General features: G+C 43.4%; 24 non-coding genes across 24 annotated transcripts; 19 read left to right on the top strand and 5 right to left on the bottom strand.

Annotated features, from left to right (window-relative positions):
- The first annotated feature begins 568 nt into the window (after window positions 1-568).
- Window positions 569-650, top strand: TRNAS-GCU (transfer RNA serine (anticodon GCU)). Its single transcript has one exon. It is a non-coding gene; the product is annotated as a tRNA-Ser (tRNA).
- Window positions 651-1196: 546 nt separating this feature from the next.
- TRNAT-CGU (transfer RNA threonine (anticodon CGU)) lies at window positions 1197-1268 on the top strand. Its single transcript has one exon. It is a non-coding gene; the product is annotated as a tRNA-Thr (tRNA).
- Window positions 1269-2755: 1487 nt separating this feature from the next.
- On the bottom strand, window positions 2756-2850 carry TRNAI-UAU (transfer RNA isoleucine (anticodon UAU)). The gene is made up of 2 exons: window positions 2813-2850; window positions 2756-2791 (listed from the first exon to the last, which is right to left on the bottom strand). It is a non-coding gene; the product is annotated as a tRNA-Ile (tRNA).
- A 480-nt stretch (window positions 2851-3330) lies between these two features.
- On the top strand, window positions 3331-3407 carry TRNAS-GCU (transfer RNA serine (anticodon GCU)). The gene has a single exon. It is a non-coding gene; the product is annotated as a tRNA-Ser (tRNA).
- Window positions 3408-3872: 465 nt separating this feature from the next.
- TRNAT-UGU (transfer RNA threonine (anticodon UGU)) lies at window positions 3873-3944 on the top strand. The gene has a single exon. It is a non-coding gene; the product is annotated as a tRNA-Thr (tRNA).
- Window positions 3945-4631: 687 nt separating this feature from the next.
- TRNAS-GCU (transfer RNA serine (anticodon GCU)) lies at window positions 4632-4713 on the top strand. The gene has a single exon. It is a non-coding gene; the product is annotated as a tRNA-Ser (tRNA).
- Window positions 4714-5259: 546 nt separating this feature from the next.
- TRNAT-CGU (transfer RNA threonine (anticodon CGU)) lies at window positions 5260-5331 on the top strand. Its single transcript has one exon. It is a non-coding gene; the product is annotated as a tRNA-Thr (tRNA).
- A 1488-nt stretch (window positions 5332-6819) lies between these two features.
- On the bottom strand, window positions 6820-6914 carry TRNAI-UAU (transfer RNA isoleucine (anticodon UAU)). Its single transcript has 2 exons — window positions 6877-6914; window positions 6820-6855 (listed from the first exon to the last, which is right to left on the bottom strand). It is a non-coding gene; the product is annotated as a tRNA-Ile (tRNA).
- Window positions 6915-7394: 480 nt separating this feature from the next.
- Window positions 7395-7471, top strand: TRNAS-GCU (transfer RNA serine (anticodon GCU)). The gene has a single exon. It is a non-coding gene; the product is annotated as a tRNA-Ser (tRNA).
- Window positions 7472-7935: 464 nt separating this feature from the next.
- TRNAT-UGU (transfer RNA threonine (anticodon UGU)) lies at window positions 7936-8008 on the top strand. Its single transcript has one exon. It is a non-coding gene; the product is annotated as a tRNA-Thr (tRNA).
- Window positions 8009-8695: 687 nt separating this feature from the next.
- TRNAS-GCU (transfer RNA serine (anticodon GCU)) lies at window positions 8696-8777 on the top strand. The gene has a single exon. It is a non-coding gene; the product is annotated as a tRNA-Ser (tRNA).
- Window positions 8778-9323: 546 nt separating this feature from the next.
- Window positions 9324-9395, top strand: TRNAT-CGU (transfer RNA threonine (anticodon CGU)). Its single transcript has one exon. It is a non-coding gene; the product is annotated as a tRNA-Thr (tRNA).
- A 1488-nt stretch (window positions 9396-10883) lies between these two features.
- On the bottom strand, window positions 10884-10978 carry TRNAI-UAU (transfer RNA isoleucine (anticodon UAU)). Its single transcript has 2 exons — window positions 10941-10978; window positions 10884-10919 (listed from the first exon to the last, which is right to left on the bottom strand). It is a non-coding gene; the product is annotated as a tRNA-Ile (tRNA).
- Window positions 10979-11999: 1021 nt separating this feature from the next.
- Window positions 12000-12072, top strand: TRNAT-UGU (transfer RNA threonine (anticodon UGU)). The gene has a single exon. It is a non-coding gene; the product is annotated as a tRNA-Thr (tRNA).
- Window positions 12073-12759: 687 nt separating this feature from the next.
- On the top strand, window positions 12760-12841 carry TRNAS-GCU (transfer RNA serine (anticodon GCU)). Its single transcript has one exon. It is a non-coding gene; the product is annotated as a tRNA-Ser (tRNA).
- A 546-nt stretch (window positions 12842-13387) lies between these two features.
- On the top strand, window positions 13388-13459 carry TRNAT-CGU (transfer RNA threonine (anticodon CGU)). The gene has a single exon. It is a non-coding gene; the product is annotated as a tRNA-Thr (tRNA).
- Window positions 13460-14951: 1492 nt separating this feature from the next.
- On the bottom strand, window positions 14952-15046 carry TRNAI-UAU (transfer RNA isoleucine (anticodon UAU)). Its single transcript has 2 exons — window positions 15009-15046; window positions 14952-14987 (listed from the first exon to the last, which is right to left on the bottom strand). It is a non-coding gene; the product is annotated as a tRNA-Ile (tRNA).
- Window positions 15047-15526: 480 nt separating this feature from the next.
- On the top strand, window positions 15527-15603 carry TRNAS-GCU (transfer RNA serine (anticodon GCU)). Its single transcript has one exon. It is a non-coding gene; the product is annotated as a tRNA-Ser (tRNA).
- Window positions 15604-16808: 1205 nt separating this feature from the next.
- TRNAS-GCU (transfer RNA serine (anticodon GCU)) lies at window positions 16809-16890 on the top strand. The gene has a single exon. It is a non-coding gene; the product is annotated as a tRNA-Ser (tRNA).
- Window positions 16891-17436: 546 nt separating this feature from the next.
- Window positions 17437-17508, top strand: TRNAT-CGU (transfer RNA threonine (anticodon CGU)). Its single transcript has one exon. It is a non-coding gene; the product is annotated as a tRNA-Thr (tRNA).
- A 1487-nt stretch (window positions 17509-18995) lies between these two features.
- TRNAI-UAU (transfer RNA isoleucine (anticodon UAU)) lies at window positions 18996-19090 on the bottom strand. The gene is made up of 2 exons: window positions 19053-19090; window positions 18996-19031 (listed from the first exon to the last, which is right to left on the bottom strand). It is a non-coding gene; the product is annotated as a tRNA-Ile (tRNA).
- A 480-nt stretch (window positions 19091-19570) lies between these two features.
- On the top strand, window positions 19571-19647 carry TRNAS-GCU (transfer RNA serine (anticodon GCU)). The gene has a single exon. It is a non-coding gene; the product is annotated as a tRNA-Ser (tRNA).
- Window positions 19648-20112: 465 nt separating this feature from the next.
- On the top strand, window positions 20113-20184 carry TRNAT-UGU (transfer RNA threonine (anticodon UGU)). The gene has a single exon. It is a non-coding gene; the product is annotated as a tRNA-Thr (tRNA).
- A 687-nt stretch (window positions 20185-20871) lies between these two features.
- Window positions 20872-20953, top strand: TRNAS-GCU (transfer RNA serine (anticodon GCU)). Its single transcript has one exon. It is a non-coding gene; the product is annotated as a tRNA-Ser (tRNA).
- The last annotated feature ends 222 nt before the right edge of the window (window positions 20954-21175 follow it).

Raw genomic sequence — 21175 nt, 5'->3', positions numbered from 1 at the left:
TAGTCTGTGGGGAAGGTCGGCTTTCTGGACCTAATTTCTTCAAGAAAAAGACCTTGATAATCTTGTGATGACAGATGCAGATGATCACGGTGAAGCCCTTACTCTATTGAACAGTACAGCGGTTCTGGGTTGCACGCCTTTCTCTATTTTCAGGGACGTTGATGTGGCAAAATTTAATTGGAAAAGGGTTATTGCCATCACTCACTATTTAAATTCAATGACATCACAGGAAGCAGCAGCATCTGAACTTTGATCTTGGCTGGAAACGTTGAATGATGCCAAACACTGGGAAACTGGAGCTTGCGTTATGCTGGTTTTACTACTAATGGTGTGCCATACGGAAGCTCAAGCACCTTCCTCTGGATTAGTGTTGTGAACCCTCCAGGAGCTCTTGTTATATTTTTCTGAACTTCAACTTGATGTGTTTATCTATCAATGGCCGGGTAAGGAAGAACGAGTCAACGATCTTGTTTCTATTATGACAAACATGATCTATTTTTCACTGACTTTGCACCACCATTGTTTTATCTCTTCTTTAAGCATGGGACTCGAGCACCGTTCCCAAACAGACGAGGTGGCTGAGTGGTTAAGGCGATGGACTGCTAATCCATTGTGCTCTGCACGCGTGGGTTCGAATCCCACCTTCGTCGTATTTTTTCTTTATAGTCTGCATTTAAACATAGACCAAAGTCTTTCAACCTCCCTGTGAAAGACAGGAATGAGTACAGATATGGAAATAGAGATGTAAAAATAAGTTCATTGGTGCAGGCGGAGAATGAAATTAGTCAAAGACTTTCCTCGTAGGTTTCCATTCTTTACTATTATAGGAGCCAAAATCAGCGCAGTTAGTAAACTCCCAAGCTTACATCCCAAATTCTTTTTTCTTTTAGTTGTCTGCCTTTTACATGTTCCTTTTGCCATCATTCTGACCTGCTATCTAAACTCATGAACCTGTTCAGCATCCTACTCAATACATACATACCCGTAAAAGTACATACTCAAACGCATACCGACAATGTATCACCAACATAAGCACACACGCTTTCGCAAATCAGATGTATGATGACGTACTGAACACATGCAGAGATATACAGCCATTTTTACACAACCAGAAATTCATATACCTGGAGATCTACCTAGGTAAAACCCATGGTTTCTTTGCACTTTCTGTTGTTGGCTGTGAGCAAGCAGCAGGTGGCCTTGTAGCTCAGTGGCAGAGCACTGGTCTCGTAAACCAGGGGTCATGAGTTCAAACCTCATCAGGGCCTCGGGCGGATTATTTTCAAAAAGCACGGGGAAGAGAAGCCAGAGTTGCACCATCTACAGAGAACCTTTTATGACGGGATGCATCCTCATAATTGAAGTCTTCCACAGAAGGAGTGAAATAGAGTTCGAGAGGAAGGCCTAATGTTTTCAGGCAAAGACTGACAAAAACCTTGCAATGTCGCATGTAGCTGCTTTGGTGAAAAGACTGTTCAAGTTCACAATGCAACGGAGGGGTGTTCCCCATCTCCATACAATCATCTCTTTGATAATGTAAACGTGCCAGGCGTGTTGAAAGACAAAGACAGACACAACCGCACATACCAGTTGAAGAAAGACAGCCAGCAAACACATTTGTATAGAGGTAAGCAAGCCTCAATTAGAGATGTGAGTCCCTCCGTTTCTGCGGGAGTCCACAAGTGTAATAAAAAATGAACACATATCTTTCATGTTCTAATGATTACCAATCTTTCTGATTAGCTCTGCATAGCTCCAATGGCTATGTGTGTGTGTGTGTGTGTATGTGCCCGTGTGTGTAGGGGAAGGGGTCGGTAGATGTGTTCACGCAGAGCAAGTTGCATACATCGCCAACAGCCATTCTCTCCTGCTCCTGTGCATCCAGTTCGGAGCGAACCCACCCAATTGTTCTATATGTCTGCTACCCTGACCGCATTCACACATCATTGGCTATTAGTATGCAGCTTGTGGGCGCTGTCAATGGGATATAAGCACCATTCCCCATGTCTGCAATAGCTAGACCAGATTCTGAGGTATAATGAGCAGGGGTCCAGGCACTTCGCCTGACAAACGCCGGACTTAGCCCTGCCGGGCCTAGCCCTGAGGGGCCTAACTGGGCATGGCCCTGTGTAAGGTAGGGTGAGCAGGGGACCACTTGCAACTAACCTTCGGCACCAATCAGGCATGGAGAGGTCTGTGCAAATGCCCAGCCCTTTAGCAATCTCGATCTGCAAAACCTTCAACTCCTAATTCTCATGGCTCCCAGAAGCCCTAGCCCATATGCAAATGAGGCGAGTTCCTATCAGCATCCTTGTTCTGCTTGATTTTATCAAAGTGACTGCCTGATTAGTGAAAGGGTATTTATTCTCAGAGGTTTGCTTCAAAGGCGATAATGCAGTAAATAGACAACATTATTCTTTGTAAGTTGATATTGTCTCCTGGATCCTACTCCAGTAACCCTTTTTCTACCTTTACAAATGTCTTCCGTAAGTGGTGCTCAGCAGAAAATGGAGTATAATAACAGTTGACATTTTTTATTTTCTGTTCTATTTTCAAAAACCCTCCGTAGCTGTATTTAAAGCGCAAACACCCCATAAATAACTTGCAATGAGTATTCCATGTCTAAAAGGCAGAGGAGCTGTCATACAACATTAACTGACAATCAAGGAAACCTTGAGGTGAACCAAAAAATGTCCAGAACATTTATTGGTTCAATAATTCAGTTTTGAGGTGAATTAGTAAAAAGTTCCAAAGTTGCTCCAGGTGAGGCTTGAACTCACAACCTCAGCATTGCTCACTGCATGTACTGCTGTATAAGTACCGCGCGCTAACCGATTGCGCCACTGGAGCTGCTGTGTTTTGGTTTTCGACATGAAACTACACCCACAAACACACACACAAGTGTACAAAAGCACCCACAAGCTCTGGCATTGTCTTTTTAGCTGACACCAAATTATGGGTGCCTTGTAGTGCCCATATTGTGCCACTGGAGCTTACCTTTTAGCCTGATATACACTTTGCCACTGATGTTCAGCCAATGGTGCAGTCAAATGTCCCTTCTACATTTTTGTCATGCTGCAGGCAGTGCCACTGGAGCCAGCATGATGCTCTTCCTCATATTCAACACGTGTCAATTGAAACACCTCCCAATGTCATCTTGGCGATGCCTATAAACACCCCAGGACTTTGATGAATTTTTCTCAACAGCAAGTGAGGCAGTTTTCCTGCAAACGGCTGGATGTACCTCAACAAGGAACGCATTGTGGTTCTATTTTGAAGATGTTTGTGTTATTACCTGTAAAGACTTGAATGCCTAACATAATCCCTGTAGACGAGGTGGCCGAGTGGTTAAGGCGATGGACTGCTAATCTACTGTACACGCGTGGTTTCGAATCCCACCTTTGTCGATTTTAACTTTTGAAATCTTTTTTAAACATCTGCATTGCTCTAAGCACCATTGCCATTGGCTTTCAAAGAACATACAGACAAAAGTGAAAATATGCATGTTAGTTGATTAAGAAGGACACAAACAAGGTTGTCGTGTTACTGGCAGGAATGCAATCTGCTGTGCTTGACTACCCTTTGAGCCAGAATCCGGATAGAAATTTAAAAAAGCAAAGGTAATATCCATATTGTCTCTCTGCTGCCATGTACATGTTTTTTTCAACTTTCACGCATCACATCTCCTCATTAGTCACCCTAAAATTGCACGGAATACGCACAAATTAGCTGCTCCTCAAAAAATCGGCCAGAAAAAAACAGGTCAAATCACAATCATATACATACATTCTCACACACCCTTCAAATATGTCTACCCAGTAAACATCATGTTGTGTGCTCGTTGTGTTGCTGTTATGCGTCGTAACCTGAGGGGCTCTGTAGCTCAGTGGCAGAGCACTGGTCTTGTAAACCAGGGGTCGTGAGTTCGATCCTCATCAGGGCCTCCAAATGGTAATTTTCTTGAACATTGTTGAATAGGAACTGATATTGCACATTGTACCTGTGCAACCTTTTACCAATGGATTCGGGCATATAACAAAGCCACAAGCGCAAGGTGTCTGAATAGTCTGTGGGGAAGGTCGGCTTTCTGGACCTAATTTCTTCAAGAAAAAGACCTTGATAATCTTGTGATGACAGATGCAGATGATCACGGTGAAGCCCTTACTCTATTGAACAGTACAGCGGTTCTGGGTTGCACGCCTTTCTCTATTTTCAGGGACGTTGATGTGGCAAAATTTAATTGGAAAAGGGTTATTGCCATCACTCACTATTTAAATTCAATGACATCACAGGAAGCAGCAGCATCTGAACTTTGATCTTGGCTGGAAACGTTGAATGATGCCAAACACTGGGAAACTGGAGCTTGCGTTATGCTGGTTTTACTACTAATGGTGTGCCATACGGAAGCTCAAGCACCTTCCTCTGGATTAGTGTTGTGAACCCTCCAGGAGCTCTTGTTATATTTTTCTGAACTTCAACTTGATGTGTTTATCTATCAATGGCCGGGTAAGGAAGAACGAGTCAACGATCTTGTTTCTATTATGACAAACATGATCTATTTTTCACTGACTTTGCACCACCATTGTTTTATCTCTTCTTTAAGCATGGGACTCGAGCACCGTTCCCAAACAGACGAGGTGGCCGAGTGGTTAAGGCGATGGACTGCTAATCCATTGTGCTCTGCACGCGTGGGTTCGAATCCCACCTTCGTCGTATTTTTTCTTTATAGTCTGCATTTAAACATAGACCAAAGTCTTTCAACCTCCCTGTGAAAGACAGGAATGAGTACAGATATGGAAATAGAGATGTAAAAATAAGTTCATTGGTGCAGGCGGAGAATGAAATTAGTCAAAGACTTTCCTCGTAGGTTTCCATTCTTTACTATTATAGGAGCCAAAATCAGCGCAGTTAGTAAACTCCCAAGCTTACATCCCAAATTCTTTTTTCTTTTAGTTGTCTGCCTTTTACATGTTCCTTTTGCCATCATTCTGACCTGCTATCTAAACTCATGAACCTGTTCAGCATCCTACTCAATACATACATACCCGTAAAAGTACATACTCAAACGCATACCGACAATGTATCACCAACATAAGCACACACGCTTTCGCAAATCAGATGTATGATGACGTACTGAACACATGCAGAGATATACAGCCATTTTTACACAACCAGAAATTCATATACCTGGAGATCTACCTAGGTAAAACCCATGGTTTCTTTGCACTTTCTGTTGTTGGCTGTGAGCAAGCAGCAGGTGGCCTTGTAGCTCAGTGGCAGAGCACTGGTCTCGTAAACCAGGGGTCATGAGTTCAAACCTCATCAGGGCCTCGGGCGGATTATTTTCAAAAAGCACGGGGAAGAGAAGCCAGAGTTGCACCATCTACAGAGAACCTTTTATGACGGGATGCATCCTCATAATTGAAGTCTTCCACAGAAGGAGTGAAATAGAGTTCGAGAGGAAGGCCTAATGTTTTCAGGCAAAGACTGACAAAAACCTTGCAATGTCGCATGTAGCTGCTTTGGTGAAAAGACTGTTCAAGTTCACAATGCAACGGAGGGGTGTTCCCCATCTCCATACAATCATCTCTTTGATAATGTAAACGTGCCAGGCGTGTTGAAAGACAAAGACAGACACAACCGCACATACCAGTTGAAGAAAGACAGCCAGCAAACACATTTGTATAGAGGTAAGCAAGCCTCAATTAGAGATGTGAGTCCCTCCGTTTCTGCGGGAGTCCACAAGTTTAATAAAAAATGAACACATATCTTTCATGTTCTAATGATTACCAATCTTTCTGATTAGCTCTGCATAGCTCCAATGGCTATGTGTGTGTGTGTGTGTGTATGTGCCCGTGTGTGTAGGGGAAGGGGTCGGTAGATGTGTTCACGCAGAGCAAGTTGCATACATCGCCAACAGCCATTCTCTCCTGCTCCTGTGCATCCAGTTCGGAAGCGAACCCACCCAATTGTTCTATATGTCTGCTACCCTGACCGCATTCACACATCATTGGCTATTAGTATGCAGCTTGTGGGCGCTGTCAATGGGATATAAGCACCATTCCCCATGTCTGCAATAGCTAGACCAGATTCTGAGGTATAATGAGCAGGGGTCCAGGCACTTCGCCTGACAAACGCCGGGCTTAGCCCTGCCGGGCCTAGCCCTGAGGGGCCTAACTGGGCATGGCCCTGTGTAAGGTAGGGTGAGCAGGGGACCACTTGCAACTAACCTTCGGCACCAATCAGGCATGGAGAGGTCTGTGCAAATGCCCAGCCCTTTAGCAATCTCGATCTGCAAAACCTTCAACTCCTAATTCTCATGGCTCCCAGAAGCCCTAGCCCATATGCAAATGAGGCGAGTTCCTATCAGCATCCTTGTTCTGCTTGATTTTATCAAAGTGACTGCCTGATTAGTGAAAGGGTATTTATTCTCAGAGGTTTGCTTCAAAGGCGATAATGCAGTAAATAGACAACATTATTCTTTGTAAGTTGATATTGTCTCCTGGATCCTACTCCAGTAACCCTTTTTCTACCTTTACAAATGTCTTCCGTAAGTGGTGCTCAGCAGAAAATGGAGTATAATAACAGTTGACATTTTTTATTTTCTGTTCTATTTTCAAAAACCCTCCGTAGCTGTATTTAAAGCGCAAACACCCCATAAATAACTTGCAATGAGTATTCCATGTCTAAAAGGCAGAGGAGCTGTCATACAACATTAACTGACAATCAAGGAAACCTTGAGGTGAACCAAAAAATGTCCAGAACATTTATTGGTTCAATAATTCAGTTTTGAGGTGAATTAGTAAAAAGTTCCAAAGTTGCTCCAGGTGAGGCTTGAACTCACAACCTCGGCATTGCTCACTGCATGTACTGCTGTATAAGTACCGCGCGCTAACCGATTGCGCCACTGGAGCTGCTGTGTTTTGGTTTTCGACATGAAACTACACCCACAAACACACACACAAGTGTACAAAAGCACCCACAAGCTCTGGCATTGTCTTTTTAGCTGACACCAAATTATGGGTGCCTTGTAGTGCCCATATTGTGCCACTGGAGCTTACCTTTTAGCCTGATATACACTTTGCCACTGATGTTCAGCCAATGGTGCAGTCAAATGTCCCTTCTACATTTTTGTCATGCTGCAGGCAGTGCCACTGGAGCCAGCATGATGCTCTTCCTCATATTCAACACGTGTCAATTGAAACACCTCCCAATGTCATCTTGGCGATGCCTATAAACACCCCAGGACTTTGATGAATTTTTCTCAACAGCAAGTGAGGCAGTTTTCCTGCAAACGGCTGGATGTACCTCAACAAGGAACGCATTGTGGTTCTATTTTGAAGATGTTTGTGTTATTACCTGTAAAGACTTGAATGCCTAACATAATCCCTGTAGACGAGGTGGCCGAGTGGTTAAGGCGATGGACTGCTAATCTACTGTACACGCGTGGTTTCGAATCCCACCTTTGTCGATTTTAACTTTTGAAATCTTTTTTAAACATCTGCATTGCTCTAAGCACCATTGCCATTGGCTTTCAAAGAACATACAGACAAAAGTGAAAATATGCATGTTAGTTGATTAAGAAGGACACAAACAAGGTTGTCGTGTTACTGGCAGGAATGCAATCTGCTGTGCTTGACTACCCTTTGAGCCAGAATCCGGATAGAAATTTAAAAAAGCAAAGGTAATATCCATATTGTCTCTCTGCTGCCATGTACATGTTTTTTTCAACTTTCACGCATCACATCTCCTCATTAGTCACCCTAAAATTGCACGGAATACGCACAAATTAGCTGCTCCTCAAAAAATCGGCCAGAAAAAAACAGGTCAAATCACAATCATATACATACATTCTCACACACCCTTCAAATATGTCTACCCAGTAAACATCATGTTGTGTGCTCGTTGTGTTGCTGTTATGCGTCGTAACCTGAGGGGCTCTGTAGCTCAGTGGCAGAGCACTGGTCTTGTAAACCAGGGGTCGTGAGTTCGATCCTCATCAGGCCCTCCAAATGGTAATTTTCTTGAACATTGTTGAATAGGAACTGATATTGCACATTGTACCTGTGCAACCTTTTACCAATGGATTCGGGCCTATAACAAAGCCACAAGCGCAAGGTGTCTGAATAGTCTGTGGGGAAGGTCGGCTTTCTGGACCTAATTTCTTCAAGAAAAAGACCTTGATAATCTTGTGATGACAGATGCAGATGATCACGGTGAAGCCCTTACTCTATTGAACAGTACAGCGGTTCTGGGTTGCACGCCTTTCTCTATTTTCAGGGACGTTGATGTGGCAAAATTTAATTGGAAAAGGGTTATTGCCATCACTCACTATTTAAATTCAATGACATCACAGGAAGCAGCAGCATCTGAACTTTGATCTTGGCTGGAAACGTTGAATGATGCCAAACACTGGGAAACTGGAGCTTGCGTTATGCTGGTTTTACTACTAATGGTGTGCCATACGGAAGCTCAAGCACCTTCCTCTGGATTAGTGTTGTGAACCCTCCAGGAGCTCTTGTTATATTTTTCTGAACTTCAACTTGATGTGTTTATCTATCAATGGCCGGGTAAGGAAGAACGAGTCAACGATCTTGTTTCTATTATGACAAACATGATCTATTTTTCACTGACTTTGCACCACCATTGTTTTATCTCTTCTTTAAGCATGGGACTCGAGCACCGTTCCCAAACAGACGAGGTGGCCGAGTGGTTAAGGCGATGGACTGCTAATCCATTGTGCTCTGCACGCGTGGGTTCGAATCCCACCTTCGTCGTATTTTTTCTTTATAGTCTGCATTTAAACATAGACCAAAGTCTTTCAACCTCCCTGTGAAAGACAGGAATGAGTACAGATATGGAAATAGAGATGTAAAAATAAGTTCATTGGTGCAGGCGGAGAATGAAATTAGTCAAAGACTTTCCTCGTAGGTTTCCATTCTTTACTATTATAGGAGCCAAAATCAGCGCAGTTAGTAAACTCCCAAGCTTACATCCCAAATTCTTTTTTCTTTTAGTTGTCTGCCTTTTACATGTTCCTTTTGCCATCATTCTGACCTGCTATCTAAACTCATGAACCTGTTCAGCATCCTACTCAATACATACATACCCGTAAAAGTACATACTCAAACGCATACCGACAATGTATCACCAACATAAGCACACACGCTTTCGCAAATCAGATGTATGATGACGTACTGAACACATGCAGAGATATACAGCCATTTTTACACAACCAGAAATTCATATACCTGGAGATCTACCTAGGTAAAACCCATGGTTTCTTTGCACTTTCTGTTGTTGGCTGTGAGCAAGCAGCAGGTGGCCTTGTAGCTCAGTGGCAGAGCACTGGTCTCGTAAACCAGGGGTCATGAGTTCAAACCTCATCAGGGCCTCGGGCGGATTATTTTCAAAAAGCACGGGGAAGAGAAGCCAGAGTTGCACCATCTACAGAGAACCTTTTATGACGGGATGCATCCTCATAATTGAAGTCTTCCACAGAAGGAGTGAAATAGAGTTCGAGAGGAAGGCCTAATGTTTTCAGGCAAAGACTGACAAAAACCTTGCAATGTCGCATGTAGCTGCTTTGGTGAAAAGACTGTTCAAGTTCACAATGCAACGGAGGGGTGTTCCCCATCTCCATACAATCATCTCTTTGATAATGTAAACGTGCCAGGCGTGTTGAAAGACAAAGACAGACACAACCGCACATACCAGTTGAAGAAAGACAGCCAGCAAACACATTTGTATAGAGGTAAGCAAGCCTCAATTAGAGATGTGAGTCCCTCCGTTTCTGCGGGAGTCCACAAGTTTAATAAAAAATGAACACATATCTTTCATGTTCTAATGATTACCAATCTTTCTGATTAGCTCTGCATAGCTCCAATGGCTATGTGTGTGTGTGTGTGTGTATGTGCCCGTGTGTGTAGGGGAAGGGGTCGGTAGATGTGTTCACGCAGAGCAAGTTGCATACATCGCCAACAGCCATTCTCTCCTGCTCCTGTGCATCCAGTTCGGAAGCGAACCCACCCAATTGTTCTATATGTCTGCTACCCTGACCGCATTCACACATCATTGGCTATTAGTATGCAGCTTGTGGGCGCTGTCAATGGGATATAAGCACCATTCCCCATGTCTGCAATAGCTAGACCAGATTCTGAGGTATGATGAGCAGGGGTCCAGGCACTTCGCCTGACGAACGCCGGGCTTAGCCCTGCCGGGCCTAGCCCTGAGGGGCCTAACTGGGCATGGCCCTTTGTAAGGTAGGGTGAGCAGGGGACCACTTGCAACTAACCTTCGGCACCAATCAGGCATGGAGAGGTCTGTGCAAATGCCCAGCCCTTTAGCAATCTCGATCTGCAAAACCTTCAACTCCTAATTCTCATGGCTCCCAGAAGCCCTAGCCCATATGCAAATGAGGCGAGTTCCTATCAGCATCCTTGTTCTGCTTGATTTTATCAAAGTGACTGCCTGATTAGTGAAAGGGTATTTATTCTCAGAGGTTTGCTTCAAAGGCGATAATGCAGTAAATAGACAACATTATTCTTTGTAAGTTGATATTGTCTCCTGGATCCTACTCCAGTAACCCTTTTTCTACCTTTACAAATGTCTTCCGTAAGTGGTGCTCAGCAGAAAATGGAGTATAATAACAGTTGACATTTTTTATTTTCTGTTCTATTTTCAAAAACCCTCCGTAGCTGTATTTAAAGCGCAAACACCCCATAAATAACTTGCAATGAGTATTCCATGTCTAAAAGGCAGAGGAGCTGTCATACAACATTAACTGACAATCAAGGAAACCTTGAGGTGAACCAAAAAATGTCCAGAACATTTATTGGTTCAATAATTCAGTTTTGAGGTGAATTAGTAAGAAGTTCCAAAGTTGCTCCAGGTAAGGCTTGAACTCACAACCTCGGCATTGCTCACTGCATGTACTGCTGTATAAGTACCGCGCGCTAACCGATTGCGCCACTGGAGCTGCTGTGTTTTGGTTTTCGACATGAAACTACACCCACAAACACACACACAAGTGTACAAAAGCACCCACAAGCTCTGGCATTGTCTTTTTAGCTGACACCAAATTATGGGTGCCTTGTAGTGCCCATATTGTGCCACTGGAGCTTACCTTTTAGCCTGATATACACTTTGCCACTGATGTTCAGCCAATGGTGCAGTCAAATGTCCCTTCTACATTTTTGTCATGCTGCAGGCAGTGCCACTGGAGCCAGCATGATGCTCTTCCTCATATTCAACACGTGTCAATTGAAACACCTCCCAATGTCATCTTGGCGATGCCTATAAACACCCCAGGACTTTGATGAATTTTTCTCAACAGCAAGCGAGGCAGTTTTCCTGCAAACGGCTGGATGTACCTCAACAAGGAACGCATTGTGGTTCTATTTTGAAGATGTTTGTGTTATTACCTGTAAAGACTTGAATGCCTAACATAATCCCTGTAGACAAGGTGGCCGAGTGGTTAAGGCGATGGACTGCTAATCTACTGTACACGAGTGGTTTCGAATCCCACCTTTGTCGATTTTAACTTTTGAAATCTTTTTTAAACATCTGCATTGCTCTAAGCACCATTGCCATTGGCTTTCAAAGAACATACAGACAAAAGTGAAAATATGCATGTTAGTTGATTAAGAAGGACACAAACAAGGTTGTCGTGTTACTGGCAGGAATGCAATCTGCTGTGCTTGACTACCCTTTGAGCCAGAATCCGGATAGAAATTTAAAAAAGCAAAGGTAATATCCATATTGTCTCTCTGCTGCCATGTACATGTTTTTTTCAACTTTCACGCATCACATCTCCTCATTAGTCACCCTAAAATTGCACGGAATACGCACAAATTAGCTGCTCCTCAAAAAATCGGCCAGAAAAAAACAGGTCAAATCACAATCATATACATACATTCTCACACACCCTTCAAATATGTCTACCCAGTAAACATCATGTTGTGTGCTCGTTGTGTTGCTGTTATGCGTCGTAACCTGAGGGGCTCTGTAGCTCAGTGGCAGAGCACTGGTCTTGTAAACCAGGGGTCGTGAGTTCGATCCTCATCAGGCCCTCCAAATGGTAATTTTCTTGAACATTGTTGAATAGGAACTGATATTGCACATTGTACCTGTGCAACCTTTTACCAATGGATTCGGGCCTATAACAAAGCCACAAGCGCAAGGTGTCTGAATAGTCTGTGGGGAAGGTCGGCTTTCTGGACCTAATTTCTTCAAGAAAAAGACCTTGATAATCTTGTGATGACAGATGCAGATGATCACGGTGAAGCCCTTACTCTATTGAACAGTACAGCGGTTCTGGGTTGCACGCCTTTCTCTATTTTCAGGGACGTTGATGTGGCAAAATTTAATTGGAAAAGGGTTATTGCCATCACTCACTATTTAAATTCAATGACATCACAGGAAGCAGCAGCATCTGAACTTTGATCTTGGCTGGAAACGTTGAATGATGCCAAACACTGGGAAACTGGAGCTTGCGTTATGCTGGTTTTACTACTAATGGTGTGCCATACGGAAGCTCAAGCACCTTCCTCTGGATTAGTGTTGTGAACCCTCCAGGAGCTCTTGTTATATTTTTCTGAACTTCAACTTGATGTGTTTATCTATCAATGGCCGGGTAAGGAAGAACGAGTCAACGATCTTGTTTCTATTATGACAAACATGATCTATTTTTCACTGACTTTGCACCACCATTGTTTTATCTCTTCTTTAAGCATGGGACTCAAGCACCGTTCCCAAACAGACGAGGTGGCCGAGTGGTTAAGGCGATGGACTGCTAATCCATTGTGCTCTGCACGCGTGGGTTCGAATCCCACCTTCGTCGTATTTTTTCTTTATAGTCTGCATTTAAACATAGACCAAAGTCTTTCAACCTCCCTGTGAAAGACAGGAATGAGTACAGATATGGAAATAGAGATGTAAAAATAAGTTCATTGGTGCAGGCGGAGAATGAAATTAGTCAAAGACTTTCCTCGTAGGTTTCCATTCTTTACTATTATAGGAGCCAAAATCAGCGCAGTTAGTAAACTCCCAAGCTTACATCCCAAATTCTTTTTTCTTTTAGTTGTCTGCCTTTTACATGTTCCTTTTGCCATCATTCTGACCTGCTATCTAAACTCATGAACCTGTTCAGCATCCTACTCAATACATACATACCCGTAAAAGTACATACTCAAACGCATACCGACAATGTATCACCAACATAAGCACACACGCTTTCGCAAATCAGATGTATGATGACGTACTGAACACATGCAGAGATATACAGCCATTTTTACACAACCAGAAATTCATATACCTGGAGATCTACCTAGGTAAAACCCATGGTTTCTTTGCACTTTCTGTTGTTGGCTGTGAGCAAGCAGCAGGTGGCCTTGTAGCTCAGTGGCAGAGCACTGGTCTCGTAAACCAGGGGTCATGAGTTCAAACCTCATCAGGGCCTCGGGCGGATTATTTTCAAAAAGCACGGGGAAGAGAAGCCAGAGTTGCACCATCTACAGAGAACCTTTTATGACGGGATGCATCCTCATAATTGAAGTCTTCCACAGAAGGAGTGAAATAGAGTTCGAGAGGAAGGCCTAATGTTTTCAGGCAAAGACTGACAAAAACCTTGCAATGTCGCATGTAGCTGCTTTGGTGAAAAGACTGTTCAAGTTCACAATGCAACGGAGGGGTGTTACCCATCTCCATACAATCATCTCTTTGATAATGTAAACGTGCCAGGCGTGTTGAAAGACAAAGACAGACACAACCGCACATACCAGTTGAAGAAAGACAGCCAGCAAACACATTTGTATAGTGGTAAGCAAGCCTCAATTAGAGATGTGAGTCCCTCCGTTTCTGCGGGAGTCCACAAGTTTAATAAAAAATGAACACATATCTTTCATGTTCTAATGATTACCAATCTTTCTGATTAGCTCTGCATAGCTCCAATGGCTATGTGTGTGTGTGTGTGTGTGTGTATGTGCCCGTGTGTGTAGGGGAAGGGGTCGGTAGATGTGTTCACGCAGAGCAAGTTGCATACATCGCCAACAGCCATTCTCTCCTGCTCCTGTGCATCCAGTTCGGAAGCGAACCCACCCAATTGTTCTATATGTCTGCTACCCTGACCGCATTCACACATCATTGGCTATTAGTATGCAGCTTGTGGGCGCTGTCAATGGGATATAAGCACCATTCCCCATGTCTGCAATAGCTAGACCAGATTCTGAGGTATGATGAGCAGGGGTCCAGGCACTTCGCCTGACAAACGCCGGGCTTAGCCCTGCCGGGCCTAGCCCTGAGGGGCCTAACTGGGCATGGCCCTGTGTAAGGTAGGGTCAGCAGGGGACCACTTGCAACTAACCTTCGGCACCAATCAGGCATGGAGAGGTCTGTGCAAATGCCCAGCCCTTTAGCAATCTCGATCTGCAAAACCTTCAACTCCTAATTCTCATGGCTCCCAGAAGCCCTAGCCCATATGCAAATGAGGCGAGTTCCTATCAGCATCCTTGTTCTGCTTGATTTTATCAAAGTGACTGCCTGATTAGTGAAAGGGTATTTATTCTCAGAGGTTTGCTTCAAAGGCGATAATGCAGTAAATAGACAACATTATTCTTTGTAAGTTGATATTGTCTCCTGGATCCTACTCCAGTAACCCTTTTTCTACCTTTACAAATGTCTTCCGTAAGTGGTGCTCAGCAGAAAATGGAGTATAATAACAGTTGACATTTTTTATTTTCTGTTCTACTTTCAAAAACCCTCCGTAGCTGTATTTAAAGCGCAAACACCCCATAAATAACTTGCAATGAGTATTCCATGTCTAAAAGGCAGAGGAGCTGTCATACAACATTAACTGACAATCAAGGAAACCTTGAGGTGAACCAAAAAATGTCCAGAACATTTATTGGTTCAATAATTCAGTTTTGAGGTGAATTAGTAAAAAGTTCCAAAGTTGCTCTAGGTGAGGCTTGAACTCACAACCTCGGCATTGCTCACTGCATGTACTGCTGTATAAGTACCGCACGCTAACCGATTGCGCCACTGGAGCTGCTGTGTTTTGGTTTTCGACATGAAACTACACCCACAAACACACACACAAGTGTACAAAAGCACCCACAAGCTCTGGCATTGTCTTTTTAGCTGACACCAAATTATGGGTGCCTTGTAGTGCCCATATTGTGCCACTGGAGCTTACCTTTTAGCCTGATATACACTTTGCCACTGATGTTCAGCCAATGGTGCAGTCAAATGTCCCTTCTACATTTTTGTCATGCTGCAGGCAGTGCCACTGGAGCCAGCATGATGCTCTTCCTCATATTCAACACGTGTCAATTGAAACACCTCCCAATGTCATCTTGGCGATGCCTATAAACACCCCAGGACTTTGATGAATTTTTCTCAACAGCAAGTGAGGCAGTTTTCCTGCAAACGGCTGGATGTACCTCAACAAGGAACGCATTGTGGTTCTATTTTGAAGATGTTTGTGTTATTACCTGTAAAGACTTGAATGCCTAACATAATCCCTGTAGACGAGGTGGCCGAGTGGTTAAGGCGATGGACTGCTAATCTACTGTACACGCGTGGTTTCGAATCCCACCTTTGTCGATTTTAACTTTTGAAATCTTTTTTAAACATCTGCATTGCTCTAAGCACCATTGCCATTGGCTTTCAAAGAACATACAGACAAAAGTGAAAATATGCATGTTAGTTGATTAAGAAGGACACAAACAAGGTTGTCGTGTTACTGGCAGGAATGCAATCTGCTGTGCTTGACTACCCTTTGAGCCAGAATCCGGATAGAAATTTAAAAAAGCAAAGGTAATATCCATATTGTCTCTCTGCTGCCATGTACATGTTTTTTTCAACTTTCACGCATCACATCTCCTCATTAGTCACCCTAAAAATGCACGGAATACGCACAAATTAGCTGCTCCTCAAAAAATCGGCCAGAAAAAAACAGGTCAAATCACAATCATATACATACATTCTCACACACCCTTCAAATATGTCTACCCAGTAAACATCATGTTGTGTGCTCGTTGTGTTGCTGTTATGCGTCGTAACCTGAGGGGCTCTGTAGCTCAGTGGCAGAGCACTGGTCTTGTCGATCCTCATCAGGGCCTCCAAATGGTAATTTTCTTGAACATTGTTGAATAGGAACTGATATTGCACATTGTACCTGTGCAACCTTTTACCAATGGATTCGGGCCTATAACAAAGCCACAAGCGCAAGGTGTCTGAATAGTCTGTGGGGAAGGTCGGCTTTCTGGACCTAATTTCTTCAAGAAAAAGACCTTGATAATCTTGTGATGACAGATGCAGATGATCACGGTGAAGCCCTTACTCTATTGAACAGTACAGCGGTTCTGGGTTGCACGCCTTTCTCTATTTTCAGGGACGTTGATGTGGCAAAATTTAATTGGAAAAGGGTTATTGCCATCACTCACTATTTAAATTCAATGACATCACAGGAAGCAGCAGCATCTGAACTTTGATCTTGGCTGGAAACGTTGAATGATGCCAAACACTGGGAAACTGGAGCTTGCGTTATGCTGGTTTTACTACTAATGGTGTGCCATACGGAAGCTCAAGCACCTTCCTCTGGATTAGTGTTGTGAACCCTCCAGGAGCTCTTGTTATATTTTTCTGAACTTCAACTTGATGTGTTTATCTATCAATGGCCGGGTAAGGAAGAACGAGTCAACGATCTTGTTTCTATTATGACAAACATGATCTATTTTTCACTGACTTTGCACCACCATTGTTTTATCTCTTCTTTAAGCATGGGACTCGAGCACCGTTCCCAAACAGACGAGGTGGCTGAGTGGTTAAGGCGATGGACTGCTAATCCATTGTGCTCTGCACGCGTGGGTTCGAATCCCACCTTCGTCGTATTTTTTCTTTATAGTCTGCATTTAAACATAGACCAAAGTCTTTCAACCTCCCTGTGAAAGACAGGAATGAGTACAGATATGGAAATAGAGATGTAAAAATAAGTTCATTGGTGCAGGCGGAGAATGAAATTAGTCAAAGACTTTCCTCGTAGGTTTCCATTCTTTACTATTATAGGAGCCAAAATCAGCGCAGTTAGTAAACTCCCAAGCTTACATCCCAAATTCTTTTTTCTTTTAGTTGTCTGCCTTTTACATGTTCCTTTTGCCATCATTCTGACCTGCTATCTAAACTCATGAACCTGTTCAGCATCCTACTCAATACATACATACCCGTAAAAGTACATACTCAAACGCATACCGACAATGTATCACCAACATAAGCACACACGCTTTCGCAAATCAGATGTATGATGACGTACTGAACACATGCAGAGATATACAGCCATTTTTACACAACCAGAAATTCATATACCTGGAGATCTACCTAGGTAAAACCCATGGTTTCTTTGCACTTTCTGTTGTTGGCTGTGAGCAAGCAGCAGGTGGCCTTGTAGCTCAGTGGCAGAGCACTGGTCTCGTAAACCAGGGGTCATGAGTTCAAACCTCATCAGGGCCTCGGGCGGATTATTTTCAAAAAGCACGGGGAAGAGAAGCCAGAGTTGCACCATCTACAGAGAACCTTTTATGACGGGATGCATCCTCATAATTGAAGTCTTCCACAGAAGGAGTGAAATAGAGTTCGAGAGGAAGGCCTAATGTTTTCAGGCAAAGACTGACAAAAACCTTGCAATGTCGCATGTAGCTGCTTTGGTGAAAAGACTGTTCAAGTTCACAATGCAACGGAGGGGTGTTCCCCATCTCCATACAATCATCTCTTTGATAATGTAAACGTGCCAGGCGTGTTGAAAGACAAAGACAGACACAACCGCACATACCAGTTGAAGAAAGACAGCCAGCAAACACATTTGTATAGAGGTAAGCAAGCCTCAATTAGAGATGTGAGTCCCTCCGTTTCTGCGGGAGTCCACAAGTGTAATAAAAAATGAACACATATCTTTCATGTTCTAATGATTACCAATCTTTCTGATTAGCTCTGCATAGCTCCAATGGCTATGTGTGTGTGTGTGTGTGTATGTGCCCGTGTGTGTAGGGGAAGGGGTCGGTAGATGTGTTCACGCAGAGCAAGTTGCATACATCGCCAACAGCCATTCTCTCCTGCTCCTGTGCATCCAGTTCGGAGCGAACCCACCCAATTGTTCTATATGTCTGCTACCCTGACCGCATTCACACATCATTGGCTATTAGTATGCAGCTTGTGGGCGCTGTCAATGGGATATAAGCACCATTCCCCATGTCTGCAATAGCTAGACCAGATTCTGAGGTATAATGAGCAGGGGTCCAGGCACTTCGCCTGACAAACGCCGGACTTAGCCCTGCCGGGCCTAGCCCTGAGGGGCCTAACTGGGCATGGCCCTGTGTAAGGTAGGGTGAGCAGGGGACCACTTGCAACTAACCTTCGGCACCAATCAGGCATGGCGAGGTCTGTGCAAATGCCCAGCCCTTTAGCAATCTCGATCTGCAAAACCTTCAACTCCTAATTCTCATGGCTCCCAGAAGCCCTAGCCCATATGCAAATGAGGCGAGTTCCTATCAGCATCCTTGTTCTGCTTGATTTTATCAAAGTGACTGCCTGATTAGTGAAAGGGTATTTATTCTCAGAGGTTTGCTTCAAAGGCGATAATGCAGTAAATAGACAACATTATTCTTTGTAAGTTGATATTGTCTCCTGGATCCTACTCCAGTAACCCTTTTTCTACCTTTACAAATGTCTTCCGTAAGTGGTGCTCAGCAGAAAATGGAGTATAATAACAGTTGACATTTTTTATTTTCTGTTCTATTTTCAAAAACCCTCCGTAGCTGTATTTAAAGCGCAAACACCCCATAAATAACTTGCAATGAGTATTCCATGTCTAAAAGGCAGAGGAGCTGTCATACAACATTAACTGACAATCAAGGAAACCTTGAGGTGAACCAAAAAATGTCCAGAACATTTATTGGTTCAATAATTCAGTTTTGAGGTGAATTAGTAAAAAGTTCCAAAGTTGCTCCAGGTGAGGCTTGAACTCACAACCTCAGCATTGCTCACTGCATGTACTGCTGTATAAGTACCGCGCGCTAACCGATTGCGCCACTGGAGCTGCTGTGTTTTGGTTTTCGACATGAAACTACACCCACAAACACACACACAAGTGTACAAAAGCACCCACAAGCTCTGGCATTGTCTTTTTAGCTGACACCAAATTATGGGTGCCTTGTAGTGCCCATATTGTGCCACTGGAGCTTACCTTTTAGCCTGATATACACTTTGCCACTGATGTTCAGCCAATGGTGCAGTCAAATGTCCCTTCTACATTTTTGTCATGCTGCAGGCAGTGCCACTGGAGCCAGCATGATGCTCTTCCTCATATTCAACACGTGTCAATTGAAACACCTCCCAATGTCATCTTGGCGATGCCTATAAACACCCCAGGACTTTGATGAATTTTTCTCAACAGCAAGTGAGGCAGTTTTCCTGCAAACGGCTGGATGTACCTCAACAAGGAACGCATTGTGGTTCTATTTTGAAGATGTTTGTGTTATTACCTGTAAAGACTTGAATGCCTAACATAATCCCTGTAGACGAGGTGGCCGAGTGGTTAAGGCGATGGACTGCTAATCTACTGTACACGCGTGGTTTCGAATCCCACCTTTGTCGATTTTAACTTTTGAAATCTTTTTTAAACATCTGCATTGCTCTAAGCACCATTGCCATTGGCTTTCAAAGAACATACAGACAAAAGTGAAAATATGCATGTTAGTTGATTAAGAAGGACACAAACAAGGTTGTCGTGTTACTGGCAGGAATGCAATCTGCTGTGCTTGACTACCCTTTGAGCCAGAATCCGGATAGAAATTTAAAAAAGCAAAGGTAATATCCATATTGTCTCTCTGCTGCCATGTACATGTTTTTTTCAACTTTCACGCATCACATCTCCTCATTAGTCACCCTAAAATTGCACGGAATACGCACAAATTAGCTGCTCCTCAAAAAATCGGCCAGAAAAAAACAGGTCAAATCACAATCATATACATACATTCTCACACACCCTTCAAATATGTCTACCCAGTAAACATCATGTTGTGTGCTCGTTGTGTTGCTGTTATGCGTCGTAACCTGAGGGGCTCTGTAGCTCAGTGGCAGAGCACTGGTCTTGTAAACCAGGGGTCGTGAGTTCGATCCTCATCAAGGCCTCCAAATGGTAATTTTCTTGAACATTGTTGAATAGGAACTGACATTGCACATTGTACCTGTGCAACCTTTTACCAATGGATTCGGGCATATAACAAAGCCACAAGCGCAAGGTGTCTGAATAGTCTGTGGGGAAGGTCGGCTTTCTGGACCTAATTTCTTCAAGAAAAAGACCTTGATAATCTTGTGATGACAGATGCAGATGATCACGGTGAAGCCCTTACTCTATTGAACAGTACAGCGGTTCTGGGTTGCACGCCTTTCTCTATTTTCAGGGACGTTGATGTGGCAAAATTTAATTGGAAAAGGGTTATTGCCATCACTCACTATTTAAATTCAATGACATCACAGGAAGCAGCAGCATCTGAACTTTGATCTTGGCTGGAAACGTTGAATGATGCCAAACACTGGGAAACTGGAGCTTGCGTTATGCTGGTTTTACTACTAATGGTGTGCCATACGGAAGCTCAAGCACCTTCCTCTGGATTAGTGTTGTGAACCCTCCAGGAGCTCTTGTTATATTTTTCTGAACTTCAACTTGATGTGTTTATCTATCAATGGCCGGGTAAGGAAGAACGAGTCAACGATCTTGTTTCTATTATGACAAACATGATCTATTTTTCACTGACTTTGCACCACCATTGTTTTATCTCTTCTTTAAGCATGGGACTCGAGCACCGTTCCCAAACAGACGAGGTGGCCGAGTGGTTAAGGCGATGGACTGCTAATCCATTGTGCTCTGCACGCGTGGGTTCGAATCCCACCTTCGTCGTATTTTTTCTTTATAGTCTGCATTTAAACATAGACCAAAGTCTTTCAACCTCCCTGTGAAAGACAGGAATGAGTACAGATATGGAAATAGAGATGTAAAAATAAGTTCATTGGTGCAGGCGGAGAATGAAATTAGTCAAAGACTTTCCTCGTAGGTTTCCATTCTTTACTATTATAGGAGCCAAAATCAGCGCAGTTAGTAAACTCCCAAGCTTACATCCCA

The sequence above is a fragment of the Ambystoma mexicanum genome, chromosome 13 (genome assembly GCF_040938575.1).
Source record: "Ambystoma mexicanum isolate Mex_15411 chromosome 13, UKY_AmexF1_1, whole genome shotgun sequence".
NCBI lineage: Eukaryota > Metazoa > Chordata > Amphibia > Caudata > Ambystomatidae > Ambystoma > Ambystoma mexicanum.
Note: the sequence above shows the minus strand (reverse complement) of the source record. Positions and strands in the feature narration are given on the sequence as shown.